Here is a 22,275-nt window from a genome sequence, read left to right on the forward strand (position 1 = left end):
GGCTGGTGAGAGGCTCTGGACTGAGGTCTTTTTCTCTGAAGAGGCAATTTGCATATTCAATTTCCCAGAGAAGCATTGCATGGCGAATAAGCCTCCTTACCTTGACGTGCCAGAGCCGGTGTGTCACTCTCCATAAGGAGAAACGCTACCCCTTAGACATATCATATATATATATATATATATATATATATATAGATTGAGGAGACATTATAGATACATACTTACATAGTTTCACCATATATACATGAATAATATATTTATATCATATAATAATATTGATTCATTTATATAGCACTATTAATTCCATAGTGCTTTACATACATTTGCAACACTGTCCCCATTGGGGCTCACAATCTAAACATCCTATTAGTATGTCTTTCAAGTTTCATTGTTACATCTATCTATCTAATACATAAAAATAGAATCTAATAACATTTCTATGGATTGTCTTTCTGTTACTATTATGTAAAGTATGAAGCTTTGCCATTATTTGTGACATGTTAATAAATTGTATCCTTTCACTTCCTTTCTGTTTTTTTGCTTCACCTTGCTCCACAGTTGTCACGCCAATACCCTATATGTGGGGAAAATACAGTGTTTGGGTGCACGGCAGAGTTCAGAAGGGAAGGAGCACTGTGTGACTTTTTGAACGCAAAATTGGCTGGAATTGAGGGCGGACACCATGTCACGTTTGAAGAGCTCCTGATGTGCCTAAATAGTTGAAACCCCCCACAAGTGACCCCATTTTGGAAACTACAACCCTCAAGGATTTTATCAAGGGGTATAATGAACATTTTGAACCCGGTACGACACATAATTTGATAGCATTAGGTCATCATATTGAATAAGTTGTCATTAGTCTTGAGCACAAGTGCTCGCTACTTGAGTTTGCATCGTGTACTCGGGTATGCACCATGTATCGCACGTGCTCAAGTGACATGCTCGAGTCCTGCCAACATGTTTCACGGTTATTAGACACCCAAAACAAACATGCAGGGATTGCTGGTGCATGGCAGGCAATCCCCGCACGTTTTTTTTGACTGTGAAGCATATGGGGCAGAGACTCGAGCACCCGCGATACTCAATGCATACCCGAGCACCCGATGCAAACTCAAGTAGCGAGCACTTGTGCTCAACACTAGTCGCCATATCGTCATCTTTTTTTTTTGCTTTTGAAAAAAATCCCAACCCTAGCACATCCCTAACCCTAGAGTTTATTTTTTACACCGTTCCTTGTGCAGTATAAGTGATTAGACGACTTTATTCTTTGGGTCGGTGCGATTACAGCGAAGCTCATCAAGAGAATGTCAAGAGTGTGCAAAGCAGTCATCAAAGCAAGAGGTGGCTACTTTGAAGAACCTAGATTATAAGACATATTTTCAGTTGTTTCACATTTTTTTGTTAACTATATAATTCCACATGTGTTAATTCATAGTTTTGATGCCTTCAGTGTGAATGTACAATTTTCATAGTCATGAAAATACAGAAAAATCTTTAAATGAGAAGGTGTGTCCAAACTTTTGGTCTGTACTGTACGTATTAGTACGCCCTGGGCTGTAAAGGGGTTAAGACCCATAGTGGTGGGGTTGGTTCCCATGGTGAAAAATTAAGTGCCTGGATGGATTTTTACCTACAGCCTCTGGTTCAGGAAACTCCGAGTTACATTAGGGATTCAAAATTCATAGTGACCATTTTTGATAAATTTGAATGGCAAAAAAACTTTGGATGATTGTCCTGTGATGAGGTGGCATTATACCCCCTCAATTCCACACCATATTGCTTTAGCATGTTTAACCTACCACCTTGACACATACAGTTCGTACACTATAGAAATAAAAGAATTTCTGGTCATAGTGTGGCGCCCCTGAGGTCTGGTTACCACAGTAATAGAAATATTACGTCTGAGAGCAGGTGGGAGGTTTCTCTGGTCAGGAGCCCTAAGCATGCAACACTGCCCACCCAGACCTGGGAGGGGAGGTATCTGCCCTTATAAACTGGGTCTGGGGCGGGATTAGGACAGTCAGAGCCTGGAGAGGGAAAGTGACAGCAGGAGCTCTGTAGGAGCAGGAGCGAGTGCCAGAGGCTGGAAGCTAGATAGCTCGCCTTGGCTGAAGACACTAAACCCGGACACGGAGTCCGAGGCTGTGGGGACATCCAGGTCCAGCAGCAGAATCCAACCGACAGGGGATTCCAGGTCCTCTGGCCATAGAAGCCTGGAGGCACGGTCACAAGCAAGGGACCAGCACCGCAGTCGTGGAGCGAAGGCTAACAGGAGGTCCCAAGTCACCAGCCATACGGGTGAGCACCACACGGTATACTCAGGGACGTGGGCTACTTCTACCCGCATAGAGCAAGGTAGCCAGGAAAGAGTGCAGATAGACGGGGAGGCCTACAACTCCACCTGGCCAGGGGAGATCCTGCTTGCTCACAGACTGACCAGGCCCCTACTGCAAACCAGTACTCCCGGGAGGGTCTGCTTCATAATACCAGTAAAGACCCTGAATTGCACTGCACGGACTCTGAGTTATTACTGCTGCGCTCGTGCACCATCACTCTCATCATCCACACTAACTGCCCTGAGGCTATACTTCTCCCGTGGGGAGTCATCCCATTCTAAGCTGCACACATAATACCAGCCTCAGCGGTCTGCCCTGCAGCGGCGGTCCCCACTGACCGCAATCCACGGGTGGCGTAGTCAGACAATTATCACAATACTAAAACTGCCTCTGATTTGACTACCCTGGGCGCGGACCGGGACATCGCCACGAGGACTACAACCCCCAGCATTCATCCTAAAAGGCCCGCTTCCGGGTTCCCCACAGGCCCAGGGGGCGCGTCAATAGCAGTACAGTTCCTCTTAGAGCGTAATTATTTTAGCTTTGATAAAAGTTTTTTTTTTTACAGAAAAGAGGAGTCAGCATGGGCAGTAAATTTTCTCCTTCGCTAGCGAACATAGTGATGTGTAGGTGGAAGGAGCTTTTCATTTACCATAATGATAACACATATAGTGGACACATTGTGTGGTACGGTAGATTTATTGATGACCTCCTCCTGGTGTGGGGGGCACACAGGAGGAGGTGGTACAATTTGTACAGTACATCAACTGCAATCATTTTAATCTTAAATTCACTTAGTTCTACCATTCATCCAAAATTACTTTTTTGGATCTCGAACTTGAGGCTACCAAGGAGAAAGAATTGGTCAAAATTAATCCCCACAGAAAATCTACAGCCTCAAATTCTATTCTATCAGCTAAATGTTGTCATCCGCCACATATTAAGAGAAATATCCCTTACGGTGAGCTAATACCAACAATACGAAATTGTTCAGATAACATCATTTTTCAGAAGGAATCAGAAAAAATTAGTAACAGACTATCCAATAGGTGCTATCCCGAGTGGTCTTTAAGAAAAGCGAGTAGAATTGTCTCCAATATAAATCGGAAAGATATACTCCGAAATAAACAGAAAAATAACATTAACACATTGGATACTAGGGTAACGTTTTCTACCACCTATAGTCCTCAGTATAATAAAATTACATCTAGAATTAAAAAGTATAACCCTATTATATATCAGAACAAGAAACTAAAAAACCTACTTTCTAATGACATCCGCTTTGTAGCCAGGAAAGCACCCGCTCTGGGAACCATCCTTTCTCCGAGCTTATACACCAGTGAGACTAATACTGTACAACCAAATTGTCTCAGCACAAAAGGTTTCTTCAGATGTGGAGCCAATCGGTGCAAAGCGTGTCTACACGCGGTTAAAACAGATAGTTTTATGTCCTTAAGTAATGATAGAGAATCTAAAATTCATGATTTCCTCAATTGTAATTCATCAGGGGTTATATACCTTATAGAATGCACCTTGTGTAAGGTCCACTATGTGGGTTGTACCACAGGTGCGCTGAAAGTCCGTATCAGAAGACATCTTTCTGATGCGATTAATTTGGAAGCCATAAATACATCAGCAGTATCGAGGCATTTTGCGAGAGTTCATAAAGGTGACACCTCATTCTTTAAATATAAGGAGATAGAGAAGGTATATAGATCCATACGAGGGGGGGATCATAAGTGCAAACTTCTGAACCGGGAGTCCCGGTGGATTTTCACATTGGATACCACAGGGGTTAAATTCAAGACAGGATCTGATACTGCAGTATTAAGAAATATAATTCTGCATTTATTTCCATGCATGTACACTGGGTACGGAAAGTATTCAGACCCCTTTACATTTTTCACTCTTTGTTTCATTGCAGCCATTTGGTAAATTCTAAAAAGTTCATTTTTTCTCATTAAAGTCCACTCTGCACCCCATCTTGTCTGAAAGAAAACAAAAATGTAGAAATTTTTGCAAATTTAATAAAAAAGAAAAACTGAAATATCACATTGGCATAAGTATTCAGACCCTTTGCTCAGTATGGAGTAGAAGCACCCTTTTGGGCTACTACAGCCTTGAGTCTTCTTGGAAATGATGCAACAAGTTTTTCACACCTGCATTTTGGGATCCTCTGCCATTCTTCCTTGCAGATCCTCTCCAGTTCCGTCAGGATGAATGGTAAACGTTGGTGGACAGCCATTTTCAGGTCTCTCCAAAGATGCTCAATTGGGTTTAGGTCAGGGCTCTGGCTGGGCCAGTCAAGAATGGTCACATAGTTGTTCTGAAGCCACTCCTTTGTTATTTTAGCTGTGTGCTTAGGGTCATTGTCTTGTTGGAAGGTGAACCTTTGGCCAAGTCTGAGGTGCAGAGCACTCTGGAAGAGGTTTTCATCCAGGATATCTCTGTACTTGGCCGCATTCATGTTTCCTTCAATTGCAACCAGTCGTCCTGTCCCTGCAGCTGAAAAACACACCCATAGCATGATACTGCTGCTATGATCTGCTACAAGAACTAAGGAAAGAGAGGAAATCTGTCCATACAATAGGACTAAGCTGATTCCCTACGATGCAGCGGGCAACCTGTTCCTTGTGAACAGACCCGCCTTCGTCCGCGGCTAGTCTGAACGCAGACTTATAGATTAAAGGGAGGGGTCCCTAAAAGAACTAAGGACTGGGACAAAATTGGACACCTCCTGGCAGAAGTAGTAGCAGAAGAAGACAAACAGACAAAAGTACTTAGTGGTCCAAGGACCAAACAAACTAGAGAGATACAGTAGGTACAAAGCTCCTGGCTAGATTTAGAGTCAAAGTAACACTGAAGTCCAGCAAAGCCTGAAGGGCGGAGCTGGAATAAATAGGCAGAAGGTCACGTGACCACAAAATAGAAAAAACTAACAGGAGGGTTCTAACAACTGCCACCACCATGTTTCACTGTTGGGATTGTATTAGGCAGGTGATGAGCAGTGCCTGGTTTTCTCCACACATACCACTTAGAATTATCACCAAAAAGTTCTATCTTTGTCCAATCAGACCAGAGAATCTTATTTCTCATAGTCTGGGAGTCCTTCATGTGTTTTTGAGCAAACTCTATGCGGGCTTTCATATGTCTTGCACTGAGGAGAGGCTTCCGTCTGGCCACTCTGCCATAAAGGCCCAACTGGTGGAGGGCTGCAGTGATAGTTGACTTTTTGGAACTTTCTCCCATCTCCCTACTGCATCTCTGGAGCTTAGCCACAGTGATCTTGGGGTTCTTCTTTACCTCTCTCACCAAGGCTCTTCTCCCACGATTGCTCAGTTTGGTTGGACGGTCAGGTCTAGGAAGACTTCTGGTGGTCCCAAACGTCTTCCATTTAAGGATTATGGAGGCCACTGTGCTCTTATGAACCTTGAGTAATGCAGAAATTCTTTTATAACCTTGGCTAGATCTGTCCCTTGCCACAATTCGGTCTCTGAGCTCCTTGGGCAGTTCCTTTGAGCTCATGATTCTCATTTGGTCTGACATGCACTGTGAGCTGTGGGGTCTTATATAGACAGGTGTGTGCCTTTCCAAATCAAGTCCTATCAGTTTAATTAAACACATTTGGACTCCATTGAAGGAGTAGAACCATCTCAAGGAGGATCACAAGGAAATGGACAGCATGTGACTTAAATATGAGTGTCTGAGCAAAGGATCTGAATACTTATGACCATGTGATATTTCAGTTTTTCTTTTTTAATAAATTTGCAAAAAAATTTTACATTGCTGTTTTTTCTGTCAAGATGGGGTGTAGAGTGTACTTTAATGAGAAAAAAATGAACTTTTTAGAATTTATCAAATGGCTGCAATGAAACAAAGAGTGAAAAATTTAAAGGAGTCTGAATACTTTCCGTACTCACTGTATGTACCTATATACACTGCTCCAAAAATAAAGGGAACACTTAAAACAACAGAATATAACTCCAAGTAAATCAAACTTATGTGAAATCAAACTGTCCACTTAGGAAGCAACACTGATTGACAATCAATTTCACATGCTGATGTGCAAATGGAATAGACGATAGATGGAAATTATTGGCAATTATCAAGACACCCTCAATAAAGGAGTGGTTCTGCAGGTGGGGACCACAGACCACATCTCAGTACCAATGCTTTCTGGCTGATGTTTTGGTCACTTTTGAATGTTGGTTGTGCTTTCACACTCGTGGTAGCATGAGACAGACTCTACAACCCACAGAAGTTGCTCAGATAGTGCAGCTCATCCAGGATGGCACATCAATGCGAGTTGTGGCAAGAAGGTTGGCTGTGTCCAGAGGCTGGAGGCGCTACCAGGAGACAGGCCAGTACACCAGGAGATGTGGAGGGGGCCGTAGGAGGGCAACAACCCAGCAGCAGGACCGCTACCTCCGCCTTTGTGCAAGGAGGAACAGGAGGAGCACTGCCAGAGCCCTCCAAAATGACCTCCAGCAGGCCACAAATGTGCATGTGTCTGCACAAACGGTTAGATACCGACTCCATGAGGGTGGTATGAGGGCCCGACGTCCACAGATTGGGGTTGTGCTCACAGCCCAACACCATGCAGGACGCTTGGCATTTGCCACAGAACACCAGGATTGGCAAAGTCGCCACTCGCGCCCTGTGCTCTTCACAGATGAAAGCAGGTTCACACTGAGCACATGTGACAGACGTGACAGAGTCTGGAGACGCAGTGGAGAGCGACATCCTTCAGTATGACCGGTTTGGCAGTGGGTGAGTAATGGTGTGGGGTGGCATTTCTTTGGAGGGCCGCACAGCCCTCCATGTGCTCGCCAGAGGTAGCCTGACTTCCTTTAGGTACCGAGATGAGATCCTCAGACCCCTTGTGAGACCATATGCTGGTGCGGTTGGCCCTGGGTTCCTCCTAATGCAGGACAATGCCAGACCTCATGTGGCTGGAGTGTGTCAGCAGTTCCTGCAAGATGAAGGCATTGAAGCTATGGACTGGCCCGCCCGTTCCCCAGACCTGAATCCGATTGAGCACATCTGGGACATCATGTCTCGCTCCATCCGCCAACGTCATGTTGCACCACAGACTGTCCAGGAGTTGGCGGATGCTTTAGTCCAGGTCTGGGAGGAGATCCCACAAGAGACCATCCGCAACCTCATCAGGAGCATGCCCAGGCGTTGTAGGGAGGTCATACAGGCACGTGGATATATATATATATGCCTTTTTGTCATTCTAGTAGTAGGGCCATAATTAAGACATGATTTGTTGAAACGCGTAGGTCTGTAAGCTATGATAGTTGCACATTTGCTGTATTCTTTGTGGAGCAGTGTTTTATATGGCTAATAAAAGCTAAGTTTTAATATTTTTTCTACTAAACAAACCTTTACGCTGGATCATTTGCACTTTTCCCTTGTCTGACTACACTTACGTTTCGCCCTGGTACCACTTATCTGCATCTCCAGAAGTTTCCCATTTCTCTATTATACTCTTCAAATTACATTTTGAGACTTTCTCCTCCTGTTGTTGCACATATTTTTTTCCCTTCATCTGCACAGGTATCATTAATCTATCAACTATAATGGCCGTACCAGGTCCTGCAGGTCCTGTATCCCGTACACATGACGTGGGCAGTGCACGGCATGCCGCTAGTTTTTATTCTGAGTGCTCTTATATACGGTGGTAGTTTTACACAATGTTGAGCCTGTGACCTGCAGAGTGAAATGTCTGACTGCTAGAACAGAAGTATACGGCAGATTCTGCAGCATGGATACATAAAGGACTTACTGGGGGAATATACCTCCCTCCAACACTCGTCCAGTCCCTGCCTCACACTAGAGACATTTATAATAACTCCAGGACTATGGAGCTGGTCATTTTCTCATAATCTGTGGCCATTATTAGTGATCTCGCATTGTACGGTAATATCACCCTGGAGGTTGTGGTGTATTTAGTGTAATAGCGCCATCTAGAATATACAGTATATATCAGGCGATACCATGCTTTCTATAGTTAGTCGTCTTATGTGCCCTCTATAGCTTTCTATTATACTTTATATTTCTTTATAATAATTTATAATAAATTACTCGATAATTTTACAGCTTTATGATGTTTATTAATCTGCTGTAATTATAAAAGAAAGTCCAACCTTACAGTGGACACAGGTGGAAGTGTCCTCCATGATGGTGTAGGCTGAGGTGGAGCAAGTATATAGTCAGTGGGGGATCAAGATGACCAGTATTCCCCAGGGTTCCTTGTTATTAGGGAGGGACCCGGTGTATGCAATCAAAAGATCTTATCCTCTGGCCGGCTGTGTGCCATCAACAGGTAATGATCCTCTGTCCGGCTGTGTGCCATCAACAGGTAATGACCATCCGGCAGTGCGACATCAACTGGTCATCACCCTCCAGCTGTGTGCCATCAACAGGTAATGACCATCCGGCAGTGCGCCATCAACAGGTCATGACCCTCTGGCTATGGCCATCAATAGGTCATCACCCTCCGGCTGTGTGCCAACAACAGGTAATGACCATCCGGCAGTGCGCCATGAACAGGTAATGACCATCCGGCTGTGTGCCATCAACAGGTAATGATCCTCTGTCCGGCTGTGTGCCATCAACAGGTAATGACCCTCTGGCTATGGCCATCAATAGGTCATCACCCTCCGGCTGTGTGCCATCAAATGTTTTTATCTTCTGTCCAGTTTTGTGCCATCAAGAGGTAATGACTCTCCAGCTGTGGGCCATCAACAGGTCATCACCCTTCGGCATTTAGGCTTCTTGTCTTCTATAAGATGCGATTCTTGAGTCTCCTGATGTTAAAAAATATTTAAAAAATCACCGATTAAACTAATAATCTATCTAGTACATAAGCATCACAATTTATAATCTATCTAGTGCATAAGTATGACAATTTAGCTCACAGAACATACACTATGCTGAAACATTAGACCCTACAAGCAGAAATTTGCTAAATTAACAAGGTGCTAAAGTGCAAGTGTGTGACAAAATATCCATTCGATTTCAGGTGCAATGCTGCATTGTATGTAGTAAGATGGTGCCCATCAGACAGCATGTATAGGACTAACCTGTGATGAAAACACGAGCAATGGGAAAGTTCAAGCAGTTGCCTTCTCAATCTTCCTCGCCTCTAAGACATCTAAGGAAACATCTTCTCCTCTTGATTTTGGGTGGAGGTGTTGTAGACATTTCAGGCTCTGGCATTCTAGGTTCTGACATACTAGGTTCTGACATGGTAGGTTCTGGTGTTCTAGGTTCTGGTGCTCTTGGCTCTGGAATTCTGGGTTGTTGGCTTCTCTGAAAAATCAGTAACCTCTCTTTATGCTCCGTGGAACTTCGAGCTCTTCTTCCTATATTGTTGTGAGGGATCGTTCTGACCCAGACAATATCACTGAACGCCACTTTATAGTTGCAACTAGGAACCTTTTTCGCATCCTGCGGTGCAGGAGCCATGGATGGAGTAGAACATTTGCCATTGGGCAGGACCGGTGTTCTCCTGCAGTCTTGCTCCTGAATCTGAGGGATGCAAATCGGCTCCTTACAAGCACTTTGTTCCTTCAGAATGGTTTTGTTCTCAGGAGTTTTCTGATTGTTTCACCAGGTTCAGACATTGCCCACTTGCTCAGGACAAGACTTAAGGCCAAATACTCTAGTATTGTCAGTAGTGTCATCACCGCAACAAAGACTGCGTCACGGAAGAGCCAAAGAGGAAGATTGATGGAAGCTTGATAGGTGCTTCTCCTGAGATCCACGGGTAGTGGGTCATCCTATAATAAAGAAAAAAAACATAATAAAGTCCTGTATATTTATACCCAATCCAGTCAAACAGAGAGCCCTTGTTATTATACAGTGATGGATACATTATCAAGCAACTTTCAGAAATATCCCATTGAGAAGATCAGGAAGAAGTTTGGGATTCACCTCCAGGGTCCATGGAATATTATTTACAGTTGGACTTTCATATGACGGACGGTCACGTGTCCAGTATGAGAAGTCCTGCAAGAGGCGATATTCTCATTAGCTGATCCTTGTGACCTCCATATTGATGAGAACATACTCGCCCTCAGTGTACTGTAATGTGGGGGGTAGAGCAACGTAAAGCACAGAAATGATATAATGATACTCATCATCTCCAGAGGTCTCTCAGCACCAAGGTATGGTCAATGAGATACAAGCTGCAGATGGGCCGAGGCTTCTAATATACCCAGGGGTGACATCACAAAGCCCTCTGTGACATCATTGCACAGTTCTATCCATCATGTCACTGATACTTTGGACCTAACTAAATGTCTAAAAGAGAACCCTTCCACATGATTTCCAATCACGGAGCAGCTTCAGTTTTTCAAGAAAAGTTTAAAAAATATAATCTGTGCTGTGATTGGTCACAATGGCACATGAAGCAGAACGTCTTTAGATCTTTTAAAGGGAAAGTGTCAGCAATTTTTTTACAATTGTAAAATTGTAAAGTATTTATATTTATATATAAATACACATATATATTTAAAAAGGTTTCAATGGTATAAAATCTGAAAAAAATATTTTAACTCTTTTGATGTTTTCATCTTGTAAACACTAGGGGGAGCAGCTGCTGACATTTCCATGAAAACAGAATACAGCTAGCTCGCATTACGACTGCAGTAAAAGTGGGCGGGATCTGCTCACATGGGTGTGATGTCACTCCTCCCCTTCTGGGCGTTTGCAAAAAGGTAAATGAGACTGTAGTTTAGGATCACAGTGCGGAGCGATCACTGGTGACTGCAAAGTGATATATAAGGGACAACACCAAAGTCATTAATCAGTACAAGGACAAGGCAGGAATGTGGGAGTCAGAGGGGTCACCCCACACTTATATCCCCTCTGACTGTCACTTCCTAAGCTCCTTTCCCTGCCATAACCTCTTATTCCCGCAGGTAAATTCTTACAGGACCCCCTCCCCATCCCCTTCCCCTGCCGCAGCTGATTCTAAACGTCCTCCATATGTAATAATAGACAGGTACTCACCGGCAGCCTATGGTAATTCACAGGGTAGAACAGGGTACAGCACAGAAACAATATGGCGATCCTCATTGTCTCCAGGGGGTATCTCAGCACCAAGATATGGCCAATGAGAAATGAGCTCCAGGTGGATGGAGCCCCCTTATATACCCCAAGGGTGACATCACAACGCCCTCTGTGACATCATCACCCACAACATTCCGTCACATGACATCACCCAGCACCAGCATCATGTGACCCAGCGTAAATAGAAACGGTCCCTGTTGCCTATAGCAACTATTCAAAACTAAGTTTAAACTTTTCCAACAGCTAAAGGCGGCTCTGTGATGGCAGTTTCTTCTTGTGGACGGTTGTGATAAATCTGCAGAACATCTACATAACGCGACATGTAGAAAATCCTGTCTTTTCCCTCTGTTCTTCCTCTGGTGCTACAGAGACGGATAGAAGGAGCTTTTCCAGACCTTACAGTGCACAATATGGGACCTAATCACTGATATCCCAGATCTCCTCAGTACAAGCATACCGCCAACCTATGAGGACTAGAAAGAGGCCGAAACAATGCGGCACGCGTAGTCTGACCACGCCCCTATCCACACCCCAAGCCACGCCCTTTTTATACCTTGGCAGGAGGAGATGTCTGTACAAAGTGCAAGTTATCAAAAGGCTGAAGGAACACTTTATCAACATGAATGAAGGTTTTGAAGGGCATCCACTGTCCCGGCACTACCGGAAGTTCCACAACCAATCTTATAAGGGCACTAAGTTTTGTGGGATCCGATTAGTCCCCAGAAAATGGAGGGGAGGTGATTACCTGAGATTAATGTCACGGATGGAATCCAAATGGATCTTCACATTAAATAGCTTGGCTCTGAAGGGCCTTAATCACGAGAGTCAGCTGTATGCCTTCAGCTCGCAGCGGTATATACTGTATGTATTTTTTATCCCAGTACCAATTGAACATTTACATTGCACTTTTATGAACCTCCTTATATTTTATCAATATAATATGTCTTTTGGATATATTCCTTTGAATCCACCTATTTTATATATGTATTTGTTTCTATACATTGATACCCCTATTGGAGATACAATATAATGTTTTTATTTTTCTCCTTCATTTTTTTCTTTTTATTTCTGGATGGTACTAAGTGCCGAATTTATACTATCCTGGTAATATACACTGACTAACAGACTGTTTTTTATAGCCATCAGAAATATAAGTATATAATTTTTATTCATTTTTAACTAATTGTGAAAGTTTGAACAAAGTCTTTTTTATTATTATTTTTTTCACACACAGTCTATTCTTATTGGAATTCTATCTTAGTTCTATTGCACCTCCATATGTCCTTTTGCACCGTCTTGATAGTATTGGATCTTCCTCCATTTCTTTGGTTGTATTATCTTTGTGGGGGGCGTTTGGACTTTATTAGGTTACCAGTTTGACTACCAGCGAGAAGCTGACGAAGAGGAACTGTGAGTCCTCGAAACGCGTAGTTTTTTTTGGCCTATACAGGACATCGAAGGAGAAGGAGAGAGTCAATGCACAGGGATAAGCCCTCCTGATATCCAGAAGATATATATAACCATATCATATTATTGATACAAAATATAAATGCACAGAGTCAATAAAATCACTTAAAAACACCAAACCCCATCCTTACTTTGCAAGATACCTATTCCAAAGGTGTATCTAGGTTTTCTGGCACCCGGTGCAGCAGGGGCTGGCTGGCACATTTTAGCCTGGGGGGCAAGCACACAGCAGTGGCCCATGAGTAGCGGCCCATCCTTAACATGTTTATTACCAGATGCATCATAAGCCTATATTCACACGACCGTATTGTCTAAGTGCTGCCCGTGAAAAAAGCTGACAGCACTTGGACCAGTTCAGATGAGTGTTTGTAGTGGTCAGACATAGTACATATTATTCTTATGTATTACTATTTTTAAAGCAGATATACCTTTTTAGAGATGTAGTACCAGGGAGGGACCTACCGCCCGTGCAGCCGGTTCATTGAATGTGGGCCCCCGAGGGAGAGGGGGCCCCTCCAGCCTTCAGCAGGCATGACTGCACTGACTCCAGCATGGGGCCCGGCTGGTCGGGGCCCCCTCGGAGCCCCCCTCTTGTGCGTCTCCTCATGGGGCCCCCCCCCGCAGGACCCCCCCGCCGTCACATGACCGGAGATGTGCCTGCGCTCAGCATGGGCCCCATGCTGAGCGCAGGGACATCTCCGGTCATGTGACGGCGCCGGCACAATACTTACCCCTCCCTGTGCCTCCGCAGCGTCTGCCGCGTCCTCTGACTGTGACGTCTCAGGTCAGAGGGCGCGGTGACGTCTTTACACCGCGCTCTCTCTCCTGAGCTGTCACATCACAGAGCGGGAAGACGCGCGCAACGCTGGAGTCCGGATCAGCAGCAGGTAAGAAGTGAGGTGAGTATTTGATTTTTTTTTTTTTATGTATGGGGGCATGGGGCATTTAATGGTGGGAGGAGAGTGGGTGTGACATCCTGCATGGGGCATAATATGAGGGGGTGGTGTGACATCCTGCATGGGGCATTATATAGGGGGGGGATTGGCATCCTGAATGGGGCATTATATGGGGGAGGGGGGAATTGACATCCTGCATGGGGGCATTATATGGGGGTGGGGGGGAGGGATGTGACATCCTGCATGGGGCATTATAAGAGGGGAAGGAGGAAGTGACATCGTGCATGGGGCATTATAAGAGGGGAAGGGGGGTAGTGACATCCTGCATGGGGCATTATAAGAGGGGAAGGGGGGAAGTGACATCCTGCATGGGGCATTATAAGAGGGGAAGGGGGGAAGTGACATCCTGCATGGGGCATTATAAGAGGGGAAGGGGGGAAGTGAGATCCTGCATGGGGCATTATAAGGGAGGGGGGCGTGACATTCTGCATGGGGCATTATAAGGGAGGCGGTGTGACATCCTGCATGGGGCATTATAAGAGGGGGAGGGGGGAATTGATATCCTGCATGGGTCATTATATAGAGGGTGGGTGTGTGACATACTGCATGGGGCATTATAAGGAGGGGGGGTTACCTCCTGCATGGGGCATTATAAGGGAGGGGGTGGTCTGACATGCTGCATGGGGCATTGAAAAGGGGGGAAGTGACATCCTGCAAGGGGCATTATATGGGGGGAAGAGGTGACATCCTGCATGGGGCATTTTATGGGGGGTAGATGTGACATCCTGCATAGCGCATTAAAAGGGTGGTGTCATCCTGCATGGGGCATTATAAGGGGGGAACAGCCTGCATGGAGCGTTACATGGGGGCCAATATTCTGTATGGAGAGTTATATGGGGACCAGTATCCTGTATGGAGCATTATATGGGGACCAGTATCCTGTATGGAACATTATAAGGGGGTCAGTATCCTGTATGGAGCATTATATGGTGCCCATATTACTGTATGGAGGACTATACTGTCCGGTCTGCACTGTGCGTTGTGAGGATTCGCCGGTTTCTGAGCTATTGTGGAATTTACAATAGATATCGCTCATGTAATGTAGTAAGTGAAATCCTTGGCCTTGTACTATATATATATATTTCTCTGCGGTATCTGTGGATCATGAATCATGGTATGTGTTAAAGGGGCCCACTGAAACTCTGTCGCCCAGGGCCCACAAAAACCTGGAGCCGGCCCTGGGGGTAAGTATAACAATTTGTATTTTTTTTACATACAATTAATTAACTTGGAGTGGGGGGAATCAGAGATGCACGGGGGGATGAGAGATGCACGGGGGGGGGCCCTTCATGCCCCCTATGAAGGGCGGGGGGGGCCCCAAAAAATTCTTGCACAGGGGCCCACTACAGTCTGTGTCCGCCTCTGTGTAGTACGCTGTGTTTTTCTACACCCCTAAAATAACATATCAGCAGAGTAAAGGTGGTCACACATAAGCCCAGGTCTGCTAGATAGATACCTATGAATTATTATTTTGTATATGTTTTCAAACATACTTGATCAATGAAATCATCATTGTAAACTTCAACTCCACATAATAGTATATGATGTAGCAGTCACTAATTATCTTGAGTGCTTCATCTGATGTCCATGCACATAGTATACATAGTATACCACATACAGTACAATATATATAGGAGAATATACAGTATGACTGGTATATAGAGACGAGCAATTTGTAGAACCGTGGTCCAGTGGTCAGATGAATATTCTGTGGCTCCTGAACAGGAGCCACCACATAGTCTCCTTTTTACAGCCCCACATAGCCTTCCATATACTGTACAGTGTGAGCCCCACATAGCCTCCTATATACAATGTGAGCCCTCACACAACCTCCTATATGAGTATGAGCCCTCACATAGCCTCCTATATACAGTATCAGTCCCCACACAGCCTCCTGCATATAGTGTGAGGACCCACACAGCCTCCTGCATACAGTGTGAGGACCCACACAGCCTCCTGCATACAGTGTGAGGACCCACTGTGTGAGTACAGTGTGAGGACTGGTCGTCGGATATGTTGCACGCTTATTGAGATGTGTTATTGACAGCTCTAACATTTTTCTTGCCACTGTCTTGTTAAATATACAGGTTGGATATATTTGGTGTTCATGCTATATATATTCCTGTTTATAACGAGTACATATTTATGATAGGTAGCTTTGTTTTACTACCATTGGCAGGCATTAACTGGATTTTAGGTCCTAGTGACGTTTTATATCTTTTTTACCTACGTATTCATTAAAGGTTATGTTTTAACCTTTTTCACTACTTTAATTGCTTCATATTACCTTTATTGAGTGGTGACCTGTATGATAGTGTGTGAGCACCAGCTCCAGGCGTCTCTGAAGAGGGGCAGGGAAAAAGTAAAGGGGGCAGTGGGAAGGGGGTTTATCCAAGGAGGGCTGAAGTCAGCAGAGTATGAGAGACAGACTCATCCTAAACCAGGGGTCTCAAACACGTGGGTCGCATGTGGCCCTTCAGACTGGTTCATGCGGCCTGTAGGCACCATAGACCCCGATCGCGGCCCGGTCCAGGAGCTGCCGACAGCTGCACTTTAGTTCAGTGTATTGCTGCGCAGAGACCGGCTCTCTGCATGATACAATACCAATGCCAGCCACCGGCCTATCAGAGGCCAGCAGCGGACATCCGCGTCCCAGCGCAGCGGTGCATGACATCACTAACATGGGTAGATGTCAGCTGCTGGCCTCTGATAGGCCGGTGGCAGGCATTGGTCTCTGCGCAGCAATACACTGAACTAAAGTGCAGCTGCCGGAAGCTCCTGGACCAGACCGCGATCGTCAAGGGGTCTATGGTGCCTGCGCCCGCATATGCAGAAAGGACACTGAGGGAACGGAGGACAGGTGAGAAGAGACTTTTTTTTTCTTATATATGTATGTGAAGAATGGAACAGCGGACATTCCTACAATATAGGGACCTGAATGGGGACATTCCTACAATATGGGAACCTGGATAGGAACATTCCTACAATGTGGGACCTGGATGGGGACATTCCTACAATGTGGGACCTGAATGGGGACATTCCTGCAATATGGGGACCTGGATGGGGACATATCTACAATGTGGGGACCTGGATGGGGACATATCTACAATATGGGGAACTGGATTGGGACATATCTACAATGTGGGGACCTCGATAGGAACATTCCTACAATGTGGGGACCTGGATAGGAACATTTCTACAATGTGAGGACCTGGATGGGGGACATTCCTACAAGATGGGGACCTAGATGGGGGACATTACGACAAGATGGGGACCTGGATGGGGGACATTACGACAAGTTGGGGACCTGAATGGGGGACATTACGACAAGATGGGGACCTGTATGGGGCATTACTACAAGATGAGGACCAGGATGGTGCATTACTACAAGTTGAGGACCAGGATGGGGCATTACTACAAGATGAGGACCAGGATGGTGCATTACTACAAGATGAGGACCAGGATGGGTCATTACTAAAAGATGAGGACCAGGATGAGACATTACTACAAGATGAGGACCAGGATGAGGCATTAGATGAGGCATTACTACAAGATGAGGACCAGGATGAGTCATTAACCCCTTTACAACCCAAGGTGGTTTTCACATTAATGACCAGGCCAATTTTTACAATTCTGACCACTGTCACTTTATGAGGTAATTACTCTAGAACGCTTCAACGAATCTCCCTGATTCTGAGACTGTTTTTTCGTGACATATTGTACTTCATGATTATGGTAAAATTTCTTCGATATCACTTGCGTTTATTTGTGAAAAAAATGGAAATTTGGCAAAAATGTTGAAAATTTAGCAATTTTCAAAATTTTAATTTTTATGCCCTTAAATCAGAGAGATATGTCACACAAAATAGTTAATAAATAACATTTCCCACATATCTACTTTACATCAGCATAATTTTGGAACCAAAATTTTTTTTTACTGGGGAGCTATAAGGGTTAAAAGTTGACCAGCGATTTCTCATTTTTCCAACAAAATTTAGAAAACCATTTTTTTAGGGACCACGTCATATTTAAAGTCACTTTAAGGGGTCTTTATGACAGAAAATACCCAAAAGTGACACCATTCTAAAAACTGCACCCCTCAAGGTGCTCAAAACCACATTCAAGAACTTTATTAACCCTTCAGGTGCTTCACAGGAATTTTTGGAATGTGGAAGAAAAAAATTCACATTTAACTTTTTTTCACAAAAATGTTACTTTAGACCCAATTTTTTTTATTTTCGCAGGGGTAACAGGAAAAAATAGACCCCAAAATTTGTTGATCAATTTCTCCTGAGCAAGCAGATACCCCATATGTGGGGGAAAACCATTGTTTGGGCGCACAGCAGGGTTCGGAAGGGAAGGAGCGCCATTTGACTTTTTAAATGTAAAATTTGCTTGAATAATTAGCGGACGCCATATTGCATTTGGGGAGCCCCTGATGTGCCTAAACAGTGGAAACCCCCCACATGTGACCCTATTTTGGAAACTATACCCCTCAGGGAACTTATCTAGATGTGTGGTGAGCACCTTAAACCCCCAGGTGCTTCACAGAAGTTTATAACATTGAGCCGTAAAAATAAATTTTCACATTTTTCCCACAAAAATGTTTTTCAGCCCCCACTTTTTCATTTTCATAAGGGTAACAGAAGAAATTGCACCATGCAGTTTGTTTTTCAATTTCTCATGAGTTAGCAGATACCCCATATGTGGGGGAAAACCACTGTTTCGGAGCGCGGCAGTGTTCGGAAGGGAAGGAGCGCCATTTGACTTTTTAAATGTAAAATTTGCTTGAATAATTAGCGGATGTGCCACTGATGTGCCTAACAGTGGAAACCCCCAGGGCCTGCTCCAGGTTTTTCTGGGCCCCGGGCAAAAGAGTCTCAGTGGGCCCTTTTAACACATACACGATTCATGATGCACAGATACGGTGGAGAAAAAAATATATAGTACACAGGGCCCAGCCTGCCACCTCATCCTTCACATATGCAGACATGCGCACACACACGGTACGCAGACATGCGTACGCAGACACATGTACGCACACGCAGTACGCAGACATGCGCACGCACACACGGTACGCAGACACATGCACACACGCACACACGGTACGCAGACATATGTACGTGTGGCACCCCAGGGGTCTGGTTTTCCACAGTAATGTAATGTTATGTCTGAGAGCAGGTGGGAGGTCCTTTGGTCAGGGATCCTGTGCATGCCACACCTCCTGCCCAGTCTTGGGAGGGGAAGAAATTCCCCTGTATAAACCCGGGGCTGAGGCAGGGTGAGTCAGACAAGGAGAGTGGAGACAAGAAGCAGCATAGGAAACAGCAGAGTTACAAGGAGTCAGGGGCTGGCAGCTACAGAGCTCGCCCTGACTAAGAAGATTCTTTACCGGACCCGGAGTCTGAGGCTGTGGGGACTAACTCCTACCCAGCAGCAGAATCCGTCAGGCAGGGGATTTCAGGTCCTCTGGCCCAGAAGCCCGAAGGCACGGTCACACGCGTGGGACCAGCACCGCCATCGTGGAGCGGAAGCCATTAGAAGGCCCCGAGTCACCGGCCATACGGGTGAGCACCACACGGTACACTCAGGGACGTGGGCTACTTACATCAGCTTCTAGCAAGGTAGCCAGAAGAGTACAGTCAGTTTGGGAGGCCTACAACTACGCCTGGCCAGGGGAGATCCCATCTGCTCAAAGACTGACCAGGCCCCGTTTGCTAGCAAGTACTCCGGGAGGGTCTGTCGTTGTTACCAGTAAAGACCCTGAACTACACCGTACCGTCTCTGAGTGGTTCCTGCTACCCCCATCATCCACGTCGGCTGCCCTGAGGCCATACCCCTCCCGTTGGGGGTTATACTATCACGCTGCACAATCCTACCACCGGCCTCAGCGGTCTGCCCTGCAGCAGCAGCTTCCTGGCTGCACTCAACGGGTGGCGTAGTCATCAACCGTCTACTGCTAGTACATCGCCGCTCAGTTTGACTCCCTGGGCACGGACCGGGTCGCCGCCACGAGACTACAACCCTCAAGAGATCCGACTCCGGGTAAGCTCCTGCGTGCGCATCGCAGCGCTACACAGGCCCAGGGGCGCGTCAATTTTGGCGTAGCCGGCAGGATTTCGTGCCCGCAACCACCGGGTACTGCGTGCCTGAAAAGCAAAGACTGTTCAAACTTACCAGTGGTGAAGATTCCCGCTATCCGTGGAGGTTTCCCGCCATCCGGCGCCATCTTCTACCTTCTTCCCGCCATCGGTGAAGTTTCCCGCCATCCGGCGCCATCTTCGGCCTTCTTCCCGCCATCCGTGGAGTTTTCCCGCCGTTGGACGCCATCTTGGGGACGCCGCGCGGGAAGAAGAGGGGCGTGGACTCCGAAAGCGCGCGAGAACTGAAGCCCCGCCTCACGTCCGGACGTTGCGTAAGGTCCTGGAAGGAGCCCAGCAGACGCCGACGTCACAGGAGCGCGACGGAAGGTCCTCAACCCTGACGATCCACTGCGGAGCCGCGGCCTACGGAAGAGGATCATCGCAAGGTAGGCCACGGTCCACTAGGGGGGAGGAAGATGTCGGATACGGAGGAGAGCTTCACTGCCCCAACCCCCGCCAGCGCTACCGCTGCTGCAGTTATGCCCTTCACCATGCCCTATATCCCGGGAGCAGCTTGGCTACCCCAGTATTCAGGGGAGTCACATACCCTGCATGACTTTAGAGAAAAGCTGGATAGCCTCTTCCAGGTGTACCCCCTCACAGAAGAGCAAAAAGTGAGCATCCTGGTGGCCCAACTAACCGGGGCAGCCAAAAGGGAAGTAAAATCCTGGCCACCTGGGAGGAAGACTGTCGCAGGGATACTAACCCGGCTGAAGGACACCTTTGATACCCGCACCTCAGCCGAGATTAAGCTTAGATTCTACGGGTGCAAGCAGCGAGCGCATGAGAGTATAAGGGACTATGCACTAAACCTACAAGAGGCCCTGAGGGCCATAAAGCAGACCGACCCTGATGGGGTGGGAAACGAGGACAGGCTGTTGACTGAACAATTTATAGAGGGTTTATATTGCAATGCCCACCGAACCCAGTTGCGGGCAATGGCCTTACAGGATCCCCATCTGGACTTTGCACAGTTCAAGGACAGAGCCATCCGGGTGCTCCGAGAACCGGCACCAGGTGGCGTTGTGACCCACAGACGCCCCACTACCACTTACTACCAGGAGGCGGCGCCCTTGTCAGCAGGGCCTGTGGGAGCTGATGCGCAGGCTTTGGACAATGACCCGGCTCCAGACCTACACCATCAGGTCCAAGAGCTAGCTAAGAGCGTTGCTGCGCTAACCCGAACTGTGCAGTCTTTACAGGTTTCCACCCCAGGGAAGATCCAGCTGGCATCCGGACCGGAGGACATCCCGTGGCGTCGACCAAGGAGGACCCCACCGGCCAGAGGAAGACCCAGTGACCGATACAGCGAGGACGGACGACCCATCTGCCGCCGCTGCAATCAACCCGGACATATGGAAAGGTACTGTTCTTTAAACGGGCACAACCTGGGGTAGAGGGCCAACCCCCAGGAAAAAGATCACCAGGCCCATCGAACTGGCGCGACAGATATGTGGGAGGACGTCCAGTCTTGCCTGTGGTACTGGATGGCATTCCCATGAGTGCCCTACTGGATACCGGGTCACAGGTCACCACCATCCCGTACGTGCTCTTCAAGCAGTACTGGAATGACTCGGATATTACCCACTACCCTGACGACGACTTGAGTATCATCGCCAGCAATGGCCAGCCCGTGCCACAGATCGGATTTAAGGAGGTGGCCCTCAAAATCGGTAGAGTCGAACTGGCCGCACAGGGACTGATCATTGTAGATATTGATAAACATGAGAGTCACCCAAAAATAACTCTAGGAACTAACGTAATTGAAAATTGTCTTGCAGAGGTGATTTTCCTTTTACAGCAGGTTGCCAAGAACGCCAGCTCCGGCGAGCAGCGGGTGCTCCAGAAAGAGATCCGGGCACTGATGCAACGGCAACAAGTGGAACTCTCCGGCGGTGAGATTGGTAGCGTAAGAATGTGTGACCCTTTTCCTATTGCCATGCCCCCAAAAAGTGAAATGATGATTTGGTGCCGGGCAGCTATTGGTCTGAGAGGAAGAGATTACCAGGCAATGGTAGAACCAGTTTACTCAGACAGTAGGCCCACCATTTTGACAGCACGGGGGGTGGTCAATGTACGCCATGGGAGGGTGCCCATTCGCATAATAAATATCGGGGAGAGGGAAGTGTACCTGCCCCGGTATGCCACGCTAGCCAAATTATATACCACTAATCAAAATTCTATACAATCTGTGGAACCCTTGCCTCCATCTCACCCGGAGGAAGGTAACGGCTCTAAGAAAGACATGGAGGACTGGTGTCAGCAACTACATTTGGGTACTGATTCCAC

The sequence above is a fragment of the Phyllobates terribilis genome, unplaced genomic scaffold (assembly GCF_046119375.1).
Source record: "Phyllobates terribilis strain yellow unplaced genomic scaffold, ASM4611937v1 Scaffold_69__1_contigs__length_7402412, whole genome shotgun sequence".
NCBI lineage: Eukaryota > Metazoa > Chordata > Amphibia > Anura > Dendrobatidae > Phyllobates > Phyllobates terribilis.